Source organism: Apium graveolens, chromosome 6 (assembly GCF_009905375.1).
Source record: "Apium graveolens cultivar Ventura chromosome 6, ASM990537v1, whole genome shotgun sequence".
In the NCBI taxonomy this organism is placed as follows: domain Eukaryota; kingdom Viridiplantae; phylum Streptophyta; class Magnoliopsida; order Apiales; family Apiaceae; genus Apium; species Apium graveolens.
The window spans coordinates 135,203,867-135,217,195 of record NC_133652.1 but is presented as its reverse complement, the minus strand read 5'-3'; the positions used below and the strand labels follow the sequence as shown (position 1 = coordinate 135,217,195).

At 37.4% G+C, this 13,329-nt stretch overlaps 2 long non-coding RNA genes and 1 other non-coding gene across 3 annotated transcripts; 1 reads left to right on the top strand and 2 right to left on the bottom strand.

Annotated features, from left to right (window-relative positions):
* The first annotated feature begins 4,767 nt into the window (after window positions 1-4,767).
* Window positions 4,768-4,874, top strand: LOC141669350 (small nucleolar RNA R71). Its single transcript, XR_012553637.1, has one exon. It is a non-coding gene; the product is annotated as a small nucleolar RNA R71 (small nucleolar RNA).
* A 3,180-nt stretch (window positions 4,875-8,054) lies between these two features.
* LOC141668586 (uncharacterized) lies at window positions 8,055-9,108 on the bottom strand. Its single transcript, XR_012553097.1, has 3 exons — window positions 8,873-9,108; window positions 8,542-8,757; window positions 8,055-8,205 (listed from the first exon to the last, which is right to left on the bottom strand). It is a non-coding gene; the product is annotated as an uncharacterized LOC141668586 (long non-coding RNA).
* A 21-nt stretch (window positions 9,109-9,129) lies between these two features.
* Window positions 9,130-10,050, bottom strand: LOC141668585 (uncharacterized). Its single transcript, XR_012553096.1, has 3 exons — window positions 9,858-10,050; window positions 9,379-9,458; window positions 9,130-9,207 (listed from the first exon to the last, which is right to left on the bottom strand). It is a non-coding gene; the product is annotated as an uncharacterized LOC141668585 (long non-coding RNA).
* Window positions 10,051-13,329: the final 3,279 nt, after the last annotated feature.

Sequence of the window (13,329 nt, the reverse complement as noted above, 5' to 3'; positions counted from 1 at the left end):
TTTCGTCATTAGCTTGACGTTCCGTACCTTTCTCACGTAGTCAACAACATGGCACTAACCACCTCTCGGTTTGCCATGTCCCCATAGTAGTGCTTCAACCGCTGATCGTTAACCTTGAATGCTTGGTCCGAATCATTCTCAAAAATTTCCACCGCTCCATGTGGAAACACAGTTTTGACAATAAAAGGTCCAGACCACCTTGATTTCAACTTCCCAGGAAAAAGTTGGAGCCGAGAGTTGAATAACAGAACTTGTTGCCCTGGCACAAATAACTTAGGATGTAGCTTCCTATCGTGCCACCTCTTCACCTTTTCCTTATACATTTTGTTATTCTCGTACGCTTGAAGTCGAAATTCATCAAGTTCATTAAGCTGAAGCATTCTTTTCTTACCAGCTGCATCTAAATCCAGGTTCAATTTTTTCAATGCCCAGTAGGCCTTATGCTCAAGCTCCGCCGGTAGATGACATCCCTTACCGTACACCAACTGAAACGGTGACATCCCAAGTGGAGTTTTGTATGCTGTTCTGTAAGCCCAAACAGCTTCATCGAGCTTTAAAGACCAATCCTTCCTTGACGGACAAACAACCTTCTCTAGAATGCGCTTTATCTCTCTGTTAGACACTTCCGCTTGACCATTTGTTTGCGGATGATAGGCAGTAGCTACTCGATGATTCACATTATAACGCTGCATCATAGAAGTGAACTTACGGTTGCAAAAATGTGATCCTTCATCACTTATGATTACCCGAGGTGTTCCAAACCTTGTGAAAATTTGCTTATGAAGAAAATTTAGCACTGCCTTTGCATCATTTGTCGATAAAGCTTTAACTTCGACCCATTTTGAGACATAATCGACTGCCAGCAAGATGTACTGATTATTGCAAGACGAGATAAAAGGCCCCATGAAATCGATTCCCCATACATCAAAGACCTCGACTTCAAGCATCACATTTAATGGCATCTCATCCTTCCTTGACAAATTTCCCACTCTTTGGCAACGATCACACCTTAAAACAAACTGATGAGCATCCTTGAACAAGGTAGGCCAGAAAAAACCTGCTTGCAGAATACGAGCTGCCGTCTTCTCACCTCCATAGTGTCCACCATAAACCGTGGAATGGCAGTCTCGTAATATCCCCTCCGTCTCACAGAACGGGATACATCTCCTGATGATCTGGTCAGCTCCCTGTCTAAACAAATATGGTTCATCCCACATATACCACTTCACCTCATGCAGAAACTTCTTCTTTTGCGCGGATGTCAAATTAGGAGGCATTATATTGCTGACAAGATAGTTTACAATATCTGCAAACCATGGTTCTTCCTCCTGAATTGAAAACAACTGCTCATCCGGAAAAGATTCATTGATTAACGTTCTATCTTGTGAAGTAGAATCGGGATTCTCCAACCTAGAGAGATGGTCAGCTACTTGATTCTCGGTACCTTTTCTATCTTTGATCTCTAACTCAAATTCCTGAAGTAAAAGCACCCAACGAATGAGTCTCGGCTTCGAATCCTTCTTAGAAACCAGATAGCGAATAGCTGCATGATCAGTGAATACTGTCACTTTCGTACCAAGCAGATAAGATCGAAATTTCTCAAAGCCAAAGACTATAGCCAAAAGCTCCTTCTCAGTAGTGGTGTAGTTCAATTGGGCCCCATTTAAAGTTTTACTCGCATAGTAGACCACATGGAAGAGATTTTTCTTGCGCTGTCCCAGAACTGCACCTACCGCATAATCACTCGCATCACACATCATCTCAAATGGTTCTGTCCAATCTGGTGCTGTAATAACTGGTGCCGTGATCAAACTCTCCTTGAGAGTTTCGAATGCTGCCAAACATTCATCATCAAATTTAAAAGGCACATCTTTCTCAAGTAAATTGCACAACGGCTTAGATATCTTTGAAAAGTCCTTGATGAATCGCCGATAAAAACCCGCATGACCGAGAAAACTACGGATTCCTTTCACCGAATTAGGTGGTGAAAGATTTTCAATGACTCCCACCTTGGCCTTGTCCACCTCCAGACCTTTGCTAGAGACCTTATGCCCAAGGATAATGCCTTCACGCACCATAAAATGACATTTCTCCCAATTAAGCACCAAATTAGTTTCCACGCATCTTTTGAGTACGGCGCGCAGATTATTCAAGCATTCATCATATGAGTGTCCAAAGACGGAGAAGTCATCCATGAACACTTCGACATTATTTCCAATCATGTCAGAGAATATAGCCATCATACATCTCTGAAAGGTGGCCGGGGCGCCACATAACCCAAACGAAACTCTACGAAAAGCAAATGTGCCAAATGGACAAGTGAAGGTAGTCTTTTCCTGATCCTCTGGTGCAATACAAATCTGATTATACCCGGAATAACCATCCAGAAGACAAAAATACTCATGTCCCGCCAATCTGTCAAGCATTTGATCAATGAATGGGAGAGGGAAGTGATCCTTTCTTGTGGCTTTGTTCAATTTCCTATAATCCATGCATACTCTCCATCCTGTAACTGTTCGAGTAGGGATGAGCTCATTCTTTTCATTTGCGACCACAGTGATACCTCCTTTCTTAGGAACACATTGCACGGGGCTCACCCACGAGCTGTCAGAAATAGGATAAATGATGCCTGCATCTAGCCATTTCAGAATTTCTTTCTTCACCACCTCCTTCATGATCGGGTTCAGTCTTCGCTGCTGTTCCACAGTTGGCTTACTACCTTCCTCTAACAGAATTTTATGCATACAATATGAAGGACTTATCCCCTTGATGTTTGCTATGGTCCATCCTATAGCCGATTTGAATTCTCTCAAAATCCTTAAGAGCTTGTCTTCCTCACTTCCTGAAAGGTCAGCTGAAATAATAACAGGTAACGTAGATGAATCACCTAAAAAAGCATACCTCAAGTGTTCAGGTAATGGTTTAAGCTCCAAGGTAGGTGCTTCCTCTATTGATGGTTTGAGCTTCCCTTCAGCATTCTTAAGGTCAGAAGTACCAAGAGATTCAAATGGTATGTCGAGCTTTCGCTTCCATGGAGAAGCGTTCAGATATTGTAATTGCTCGTTGCTATCTTCATCATCACTGTCAAATTCCCCCACTAAGGCCTTTTCCAATGCATCAGACATTAGCATGTGATCGAGTTCCGACGTAACCGCAGAATCAATCACATCCACTTTTAAGCACTCCTCATCTTCTGTAGGGAATTTCATTGCCTTGAATACGTTGAAGGTCACATCCTGATCTTGGACCCGCATAGTAAGTTCCCCTTTTTGCACATCTATCAAGGTACGGCCAGTAGCCAAGAAAGGCCTCCCCAAGATTATGGGAATCTTCTTATCTTCCTCAAAATCCAGAATAACAAAATCTGCAGGAAAGAAGAGCTTATCCACCTTGACAAGCACATCCTCAACTATGCCCCTTAGGTAAGTAATGGAACGGTCAGCCAATTGTAGCGACATGTATGTGGGTTTTGGATCAGGCAGATCCATCTTTTTAAAGATCGACAAGGGCATCAGATTAATGCTTGCTCCCAAATCACAAAGGCACTTGTCAAAAGTTAGATTGCCAATGGTGTAAGGAATGGTGAAGCTTCCTGGATCTTTCAGTTTTGGTGGTAACTTTTGCTGCAGAACAGCGCTGCATTCTTCCGTGAGAGCAACGGTTTCAAGGTCATCCAGTTTCACCTTCCTTGAAAGAATAGTCTTCATAAACTTCGCATAACTAGGCATTTGTTCCAGAGCCTCAGCGAAAGGTATATTGATGTGAAGTTTCTTGAACACCTCCAAAAACTTCCCGAACTGTCTATCCAGCTTTTGTTGCTGCAATCTCTTAGGAAAAGGTGGTGGAGGATAGAGCTGTTTCTCCCCTGTATTAGCCTCAGGCAGAGTGTGTTCAACAGTAGTCTTCCTTGGTTCCGCCGCTTTCTCCTTTTGCTTAGATTCTTCATCCCTAACTTCAGCTTCGACTTCTTTTGCCTTTTCAGCATCAGCTACTTTTCCAGACCTTAAGGTAATAGCCTTGACTTGCTCTTTGGCTTCCTTCCTGCCTGGTACTTCCGTGTCACTGGGAAGAGTGCCAGGTTGACGATTGAGCACTGCATTGGCTAATTGACCGATTTGATTTTCCAAGGTCTTGATAGAAACCGCCTGACTCTTGCACAACAGCTTAAGTTCCTCAAAATCAGCACTAGTAGGTGCAGCTGCACTTCCCTGTTGAGGATATGATTGCCTTGTAGCATACTGCTGTGGTTGCTGGAATCCAGGTGGGTTAAACTGTTTACTTACTCCTTGCTGATATGGTGGCTGAATAACATTCTGATTATTCCCCCAGCTGAAATTTGGATGATTTCTGTTGTTAGGATGATAGGTCGCTGGCACAGGCTGCTGTTGTCGCTGATAATTATTCACATACTGAACAGATTCATTGACAAGAGAACACTGATCCGTAGCATGAGAACCTGCACAAAGCTCACAAACCATAGCTATTTGATTAACTCCATACATAGCCAGAGAATCAACCTTCATTGATAGCGCTTGAAGCTGGGCTGCAATAGCGGTGGCTGCATCAACTTCCAGAATACCTGCTACCTTGCCTGACGTCATCCTCTGAGTTGGGTTTTGATGCTCATTTGCAGCCATCGTCTCGATAAGATTATACGCCTCAGTATAGCTTTTAGCCCATAAGGCGCCTCCAGCTGCTGTATCGAGCATGGGCCGAGATTGGGCCCCCAAACCATTATAAAAACCAGTGATTACCATCCAATCCGGCATTCCATGATGTGGACATTTTCTTAACATTTCCTTGTAGCGTTCCCAAGCCTCGCACATAGATTCTGTAGGTTGCTGCGCAAATTGAGTAAGAGCACTCCTCATAGCAGCAGTCTTTGCCATTGGATAAAACTTCACCAGAAACTTTTGCGCAAGATCTTGCCATGTAGTGATGGACCCAGCTGGTTCAGAATGTAACCAGTCTTTAGCCTTATCCCTCAGTGAGAATGGGAAAAGCCTCAACTTGATAGCCTCATCAGTCACGCCATTATACTTAAAAGTGCTGCAGATCTCGACAAAATTCCTTATGTGCATGTTGGGGTCTTCAGTTGCCGCTCCTCCAAAAGAAACAGAATTCTGCACCATCTGAATAGTGCCCGGCTTGATCTCAAAGGTGTTAGCTTGAATATCCGGATGAAGGATGCTTGACTGAATGTCATCAATTTTAGGCCGAGAAAAATCCATAAGAGCTGGATCAGCTTGAACAATACGATCTCCCATGTTTACTGGTTCTTTCTGCTCAGTTCCTGAATCCGAATCCTCAAAATCTAACTTCTCCGGTGTATCAAGAACTTCGTCTTTCTCCTCAACTGTATCTAAGGTCCTCTTGCGAGCACGAGAACGAGTTTGCATAAACGCTTGCTAAAGTACCTGAAACACAACCGAAAAGAGTAATTAACTACTACATCCTAATCACTGAGTCCTAATGACCAATGATGGTAAGTACATAAACTAAACAAATACGCCGAGTCCCCGGCAGCGGCGCCAAAAACTTGTTAGGGCGAAATCACGCACTAATATTCACGCAAGTATACGCGTTCGCAAGTAATATAGAATACTTTCTAGTTCGTTCCCTCAGAGACTCAGACTAAGTTATTGTCTAATTAAACTCACTCACCAATGTATGATTACTTCTCAATGTTAAGATAACACTTAAAATTGTTGATTAAATATTAACTATAATTAACTACTTAATTAACCACTTAACTAACACTTCAATTTATCAATAATAAAACACTCATGAGATCACAACTTCATTATTACTTCCTTCTATAGCCATTGTTATTACCTTTAGCATGTGACAGTGATGATATTAATCGAATAACATGAAACTGATAAAAGCCAACTTTCATTGTACTAATACCATTCTACCAAACATCCACAATTAAGATAGAAGTTGAATAGTCATCAATTATGTTGAGTTCCTATATGTCTACAGAAATTGACAACACAACGATTTAAGCACAAGTTATTCCTTTTTGATTACATAGGGCAAATAAAACTGTTAGAGTTACCCACTAATCATGCACAACGTACATGAACCTATGCTAGCATGGCAAGTTCTAAATCTCAAGATCCACCGTCGCTTCACAAGAGATTAACACCCTATCTTATATGTTCGCGACGCACATAAGACGAATACGCACAACCAATACTAGATATCATGCAATCATCACACACTAAAGTATTAAACAATTAACTAAAGAATTCCATAATAAATCCGTTGCAACCCCATGATCACGATTAGCCCATAATAGAACTTATCGCCATCATGGGTTCATATGAAATCATGATAAACAAACACAAGAAAATAACAACTAAACTGATTATATTAAAACAGAGTACGTCACAAGAGTAAATAAGTCAAAGCAAGAAAACTAGCATCCAACGTTACAACGAAACAAGAATCACAAGAATATATGCTTCCTCTTCGCTGCTATGTGCTAAATCGGTCTTCTTCCTTATCTCCTTCGCTTCTTGCAAAAACACAATCTAAAACATAATCTCCTCTTTATATTCTATGAAAAACGTCTCAAATCTACCTATATAATAGTCCCATAAAACTCAGATTACATAGAAGTTGGAAGCCAAACAGAAGTAGAAGTCTAAAATAATTCAGCTTTTTCCCCGACCCTGCGCGGCCGCTCAGCATTTCTGCGCGGGCGCGCAAGGCTGCTGCGCGGCCGCTCAGCATTGCTGCGCGGGCGCGCAGGACCCTACTGGAAAATTTCCAGGTTTGCTCCGTTTCTTCGCCGTAATCTGCCCGTTCTTTTCCTCTCGCAATGGTGAACACATGCCAAGGCTTATTCTTGATGATTCCTTCTCCGAAATGCAACTAATACCCTGAAATGCATAAACACTAGAAAAACGCATCAAATACACAAAATACTTGATTTCAAGACACCAATTTAAGCCATTTTAAGACGTTCTAAGTGGTATAAAATGCCACTTATCAGACATACAAATTAAATTCCAGAATAAAATCAAAGAAACATTAGCAAAAAGGATTCATTTTACACATAAATATATTAGAGAAGTGATTACGGAGCCTGCACAGTGTATGCAACTTAAGGGTCCATCGTCTACATTATCTGCAGCTTCGAAAGGGGTTGTACTTGCATCTAAAAGTGAAGAGAATACAAAGATTGAGGATATGACAAAGCCAGCAGAAGTAGGAAAAGAAAGGCAGAAATATGCAGACATGCAGTTAAGACCTCATCGGGAATTTGCAGCTGATAATTATCTGATGCCAAGGGGAACCACTTATCACAGTCAAAATGTTTGAAGTTACAAGCGCAAAACTTAATATGTATTTCACCAAACAAAATGTATGCCATGATCATTGATTATATTCAGACCCTTGAAGGTTCCATAGGAATTTTCATCGTTAAACGAAACAAACAAGAACATTTTAACAGCTATTAAGACAGAATCTCAGGGCACATAGAACACTATCACAGTACGCGATGTAGGGAAAACAACCAGATTGTTACGTATATTGTGAGTGTTTAGTATCCAACAGTGTATTTCACGTCTGGAAACCACCAAGAAGCTTGTTTCTCAAACCTGTCCACCAAGTGACTAACGAAACAACCTTTTGTCTTAAAACACAACCCCCTATGCCTATTTGATAAGTAGAGATTTTTTATTATATATATAGATGAATGTCCTTGGAATGTGACATTACTAACAGCTGGTTCTGTTAACACCAGGGGGCAGATGAGGGTGAAGACCAATACCCGGAGTATAGGAATTGTTTGGCCGATATATCAAACAAATCTGGCATGTGCCACAGCAACGATGGTTGCACAGCTAAGTCACACATGACTTGAAAATATTTTGGGATGTGCGAGACTGTGTGCATATCTTAAATGCGAATCACTGGCGCATGATTCTTAAATGTGAATCATTTGTGCATCATGCTGGAGTTGCTAGCTCATTCTAATAATATGGGATAACAAAAAAATACATAATGGCCCGTGGAATACTAGTACTTCTACTTCAGGTTTACCACTGTCACGCATAGTTCAGATACATCGCGATATGAATTATAGCAGAGGATGAAAATATGAAATATAGAAAATTTTAAAAACAAATTGCAGCAGGCAATGTCTCACAATCTAAGGATATAACAGCCGAATAATGCCCAGAGCAAGTCCTACGAAAAGATCAAAGAGAAATATTCAATGTTTCTTAACCTTAAATTATATAATACAGTATCAGTGATGACCGGAAAATGAGTCATGATCGGAAAATGATCTGTAACATGACCAAAACATTCAGATTGGTGAAAGGATTTGAACAGAACTGGAATAGAGATGTATAAAATATAACACAATAAAAAAATGCTTAATGAATAGCTAGCCCATTCCTAGATATTAAGTTGTTTGAAGAAAAATGATCATGGCATACATATTAAGTTGTTTGATGAAAAATGTTTGATGCAAACACAGCTTAATTTGATAATTTATCATGTAATAAACAAAAAAATTACCAGTAGTCATGAGGGAAGATTGTATTGCTGAAGCAGACCATTTGGGGTGCAATGATTTTACATAAGCTGCTGCACCAGAAACATGAGGACATGCCATTGAAATTCCCGATAATATACTATATTTCAGAGATCCTTATCGTATTTGATGTCGTCTGAAGGTGAAGCAGCTGGTGAAAATGCTGCCAAAACAGCCACTCCTGGGGCAATTATATCCGGCTGAAATATCACTAATTAATCACAACACACATTACAATGGCATATATATAACAAGAACTTTCAAGCATCAATATAAAATATATTAGATTAACGAAAAATAAAATATATAAAATACCTCTGTATTCACTTGATCCGCAAAATTGAAAACACAACAACTAGATTTGCAAAATGTAAGAAACAAAATTATTACAAAACATAGTAAGCTTATCGAAAGCTCAACTAGTAACCAAAATTTTATAGTCAGCAGACTTGCACACTAGTCTGTCACTGATAAAGAGAATACCAGACAGCAGACACTGCCATCAAATTCACTCTACAAGTGATAATTACATCATTTAAACAATAACTATCAATTCTTGTGGGACAAATTTCCTGCATCGACCGTAATAATGCCCTCAAATCAGCGTTCTCAGCAACTAACTCTTGATTTTTTGACTCATAAGCATCCACCTGATAGCAATACTAATACTAATAACTCCATACAATTTCTTATAGAAGTTATTGCCAACCTTCTTTCCATTCCACGTCCCATGTTGCCGCCCTTCTTTCTATTCAAAATATATAAAGACATTTAAAAAAAACTATATCTTCAATTAGGATTGTTGAATAGCAACCCATTACCTGAAGTAGATTCATTATTTCCATGCCTGATCTAGATTGCTTCTTTTTCTCCATTACTACTTGGTTCAACCTCTCCTGTACTGAGACAAATTACATATCATATAAAATTTACCAATCAGCTATTAATGTATTGTAACATCTACTCCACTTACATAAGAAAATGGAATCCTACCTGCAGCTTCACGTACTCTATACAACATTTAATCAACGAAATAAAGAAGCTAACGATACAGTCCATCAAAATGTGAATACAAAATCCAAACTAAAATACCGTTGTCTCTGCTCACTAGCAGACTCTCTAAACTCAATATCGCGTTGTCTCTGCTGCAACAGTGAGTACATACAATTACTAAAACCTAAGTAAATAATAAACCTATCAACAATTTCTAAGAGATTAACAATCAAACCAGATAAACAATCTAACTACTTGAACATAGAGGCACACAACAAAGATAGAGGAGATGATACAGGCACGGTACCGCAAGAACAGCACAGATGGGCAACATACGATGAGCACAAAGGAGCAATACACGATGATAAGCTAATTTAGCGATTGAGACAAGTAAAAATAGAACTAATTGAAGGGATTGAATAGAGCTAGGGTTCTTCAGGGGAATGTGTTCGATGAGTGAGAGGAAGTGTTTGATAAGTCATGTGTGTGTTTAGTTTTATGTTTTTAGATTTTTTATTTTTAGCGAGTTTATGTTTTGAGTTTTAAATTTATGTTTTTGTCATTTTGGTTCAAGGCGGGGGATGAACTAATTATAGTTTCCAAAGTTTCAAATTTTCAAAATAGTGGCCAACTTTTCTTTCTGCTTTTCAAAAAAATGGTTGTCGTCAACTCGTTAATTCTTCTCCATTATCTAATATATTTAAAGTGTAAATTGCATACCGGTGGCCGTACTTCACACTTATTTTTAAAATAGTGGTTACATTTTTAAAATTTTTAAATAATGAGATTTTTAAATTTTCATTGTACGAAGAGTTTTAAAGATTTTTCCTAGATTGATCTACTAGGTGTTGGTTGACAAATCATTATAACTTTGATTATAAGTTTTTTCAATGGTTGGATACTCTTCTCTATATTTTTGCTAAATTTTTTTCATATTTTTATGTGAGGAGGTTGAAAAAGCATAGAAGTGAAAAAACTGATAATTATATAAGTTGTGTTTGTACCTATTAATTTAGCGATATTATATATTTTTTATGACGATAAAGATGTGAGTCTGGGTAGCAATTTGACGAAACTATTCTTTTAAAAGGTGAAAAAAGATTTCAACAATTTATAAAAGTTTAACCACTATTTTGAAAATAAGTACGAAGAACAGCCACCATTCTATAATTTACGCTTTAAATATATTATTTAACGATGAAGACTTAACGGGAGTTGATGGCAGCCATTTTTTTGAAAGGCGGGACAAAAAGTTGGCCATTATTTTGAAAATTTAAAAATATGGCAACTATTTTGAAAATCGATGTAAAATGCTGTCAGCCCTCTATAATTTACTCAATTTTATTATGGAAGATTTTTTCAAAAAAGACATGTATTATGGACACGGCCGGGGGAGTATTTGCATGTAGTGCATTATCCACTAGTACCTGTGTGTTTATTAATATAAAATAAAAATTTCAATTAATTTTCATAAAAATTGAAAACTAAAATTTCAAATCTACTTATTATTAATATTTAAATTAATTAGTTAACTTATTATTATATTTTTTGGTGAAATATCAATTCTTTTGTAACTATAAAATTATTTTATTCAATTTTATTTATATTTTAAAAGAATTTAGAGTTTAGTATATCATAGGTATTTAATTTTCTACTATTTTTTAATGGTTTTAATAATTTCCCATCCACAATTTAATTAATTTTATTTCATATTTTATAACTATAATTAAAATTTTTATTATTTAAAATTTTACTAAAAATTATTTTAAAAAAATCACAACCTATAGCGTCGGCATTTAGAAGATGACGCTTTAAACCAAATCTACAGCGACGGCAATTAAATGCCGACGCTTTAAACCAAATTTGTAGCGTCGGCATTTACAAGCCGACGCTTTAAACCAAACCTACAGCGTCGACACTTTAAATGTCGATGCTGTACATAGAAGCTACAGCATCGGCATTATAAAGACTGACGCTATATGTGATTTTAAGCGGCGGCGTTTTAAAGCCCGACGCTACAGATTGTCAAAAGTGTCGGCTGTATTAAAGACCGACGCAACAGACCATGCACAAATGCCTTCAGGCGTCGGTTAAAGTTACAACCGATGCTTGAAGTGTGTTTAAGTGTCGGTTCTATATTCAACCGACGCAAAAAGTGCGACGCAGAAGGACCTTTCTGTACTAGTGAATCTCTATATAAATAATTTGAAGTAGAAATTTTAAAACTCATACTTGAAATGAATATTAAATAACCAAAGATATACTTATACGAAAGTACTATCTTTATTTGAATAATTGAAAATAAGTTTGATTATCGAAACATTATTCTTTAATAAAATAAAGAATATTATTTAGTAAATAATCAGAGTAATAAGTCATCAAATGAATATTCAAATAATATTCATTAAATAATATAATTGAGTCATAAGTCCTCGAATGAATATTCAAGTAATATTCATTAAATAATATAAACTGAGTCATAAGTCCTCGAATGAATATTCAAGTAATATTCATTAAATAATATAAACTGAGTCATAAGTCCTCGAATGAATATTCAAGTAATATTCATTAAATAATATAAACTGAGTCATAAGTCCTCGAATGAATATTCAAGTAATATTCATTAAATAATAAAGTTATCGAATAAACCTTATTCGATTAATAGTTTTGAAAACTATATATCAATATATATATAAATATATATATATATAATTTACTCGGGAACATTGACTCCCGGTTTTAGAAAATGTTCACCTTTGGGTCCCCTATACTAAGGGTATACGCAACTACTGCTTATCTCTAGCATAGGTATTATGCAACTATAAGCATCTGAATCAACAATTAGATATCAAGATTACGAAACAAGAATGCATATATACCATATCAACATGCTCCAATATATCGCAAGATTCGCTAATAATAATTATGCACTTATCACAAGATAATGCATAGACATATATACATCACAACAACAGTATAACGGGTAGAAAACTTTCCTGAGGGACTGGGGGTGGTAAAAGGCCTGGGACGAGTCTGGTAACCTATAAACAACATATAAGTTGTAATTAAACCAAAGTCGCTTAAGAATCTAGACTTTAACCAATTAGACTCTAACGCTTGCTTTTGCGCTTAACAATTCACTTACGTCGCTCGAGTACCCTCGGCTCCACCATTTTTAATAAATTAACCATTAAGAATTTTAAAGCGATTCTTTCGCGAGTACCTTACCAACTGCATAATCCACTTAACATAATTGTTTCATATTCTAATTAGTCATTTAAGGTCTTTAACCAATGTGGCAAAGTAAGGCGAGGGGTAATGGTTCGGTCGCGAAGCGCCGTTACTTAAAACGGTCATTTCTCCTAAATCGTACATCGGATTCAAACGAACCACATATAAAAACGAAGCTCGTAACATGAACTATCTAATCATGGCAATGGTCAAAACCTAACATTGAGTTCTCGGTTCCTGATTGTTAAGAACAAAACAGTCTTAAAGTAAATCGGACATTACGACGGCTATGTTTACGCGATTACCAAATTTTATCCTACTCCAAATCATCCACAAATCAACCACAATTCATCCATACAACCAAACTCCATCTCTACAATACTACAACAGCCCCAATCAACTCAATATTTCCAATTTACACTACTTCCCAATTATGAACTAAAAGCTTACATAAGTTCTTTAACTAATCAACAAGATTTACAACTCCAAACACATCACAAAACCAACACATCTCTAAATACACAATAATCAAGCTTCTCATGAACCAT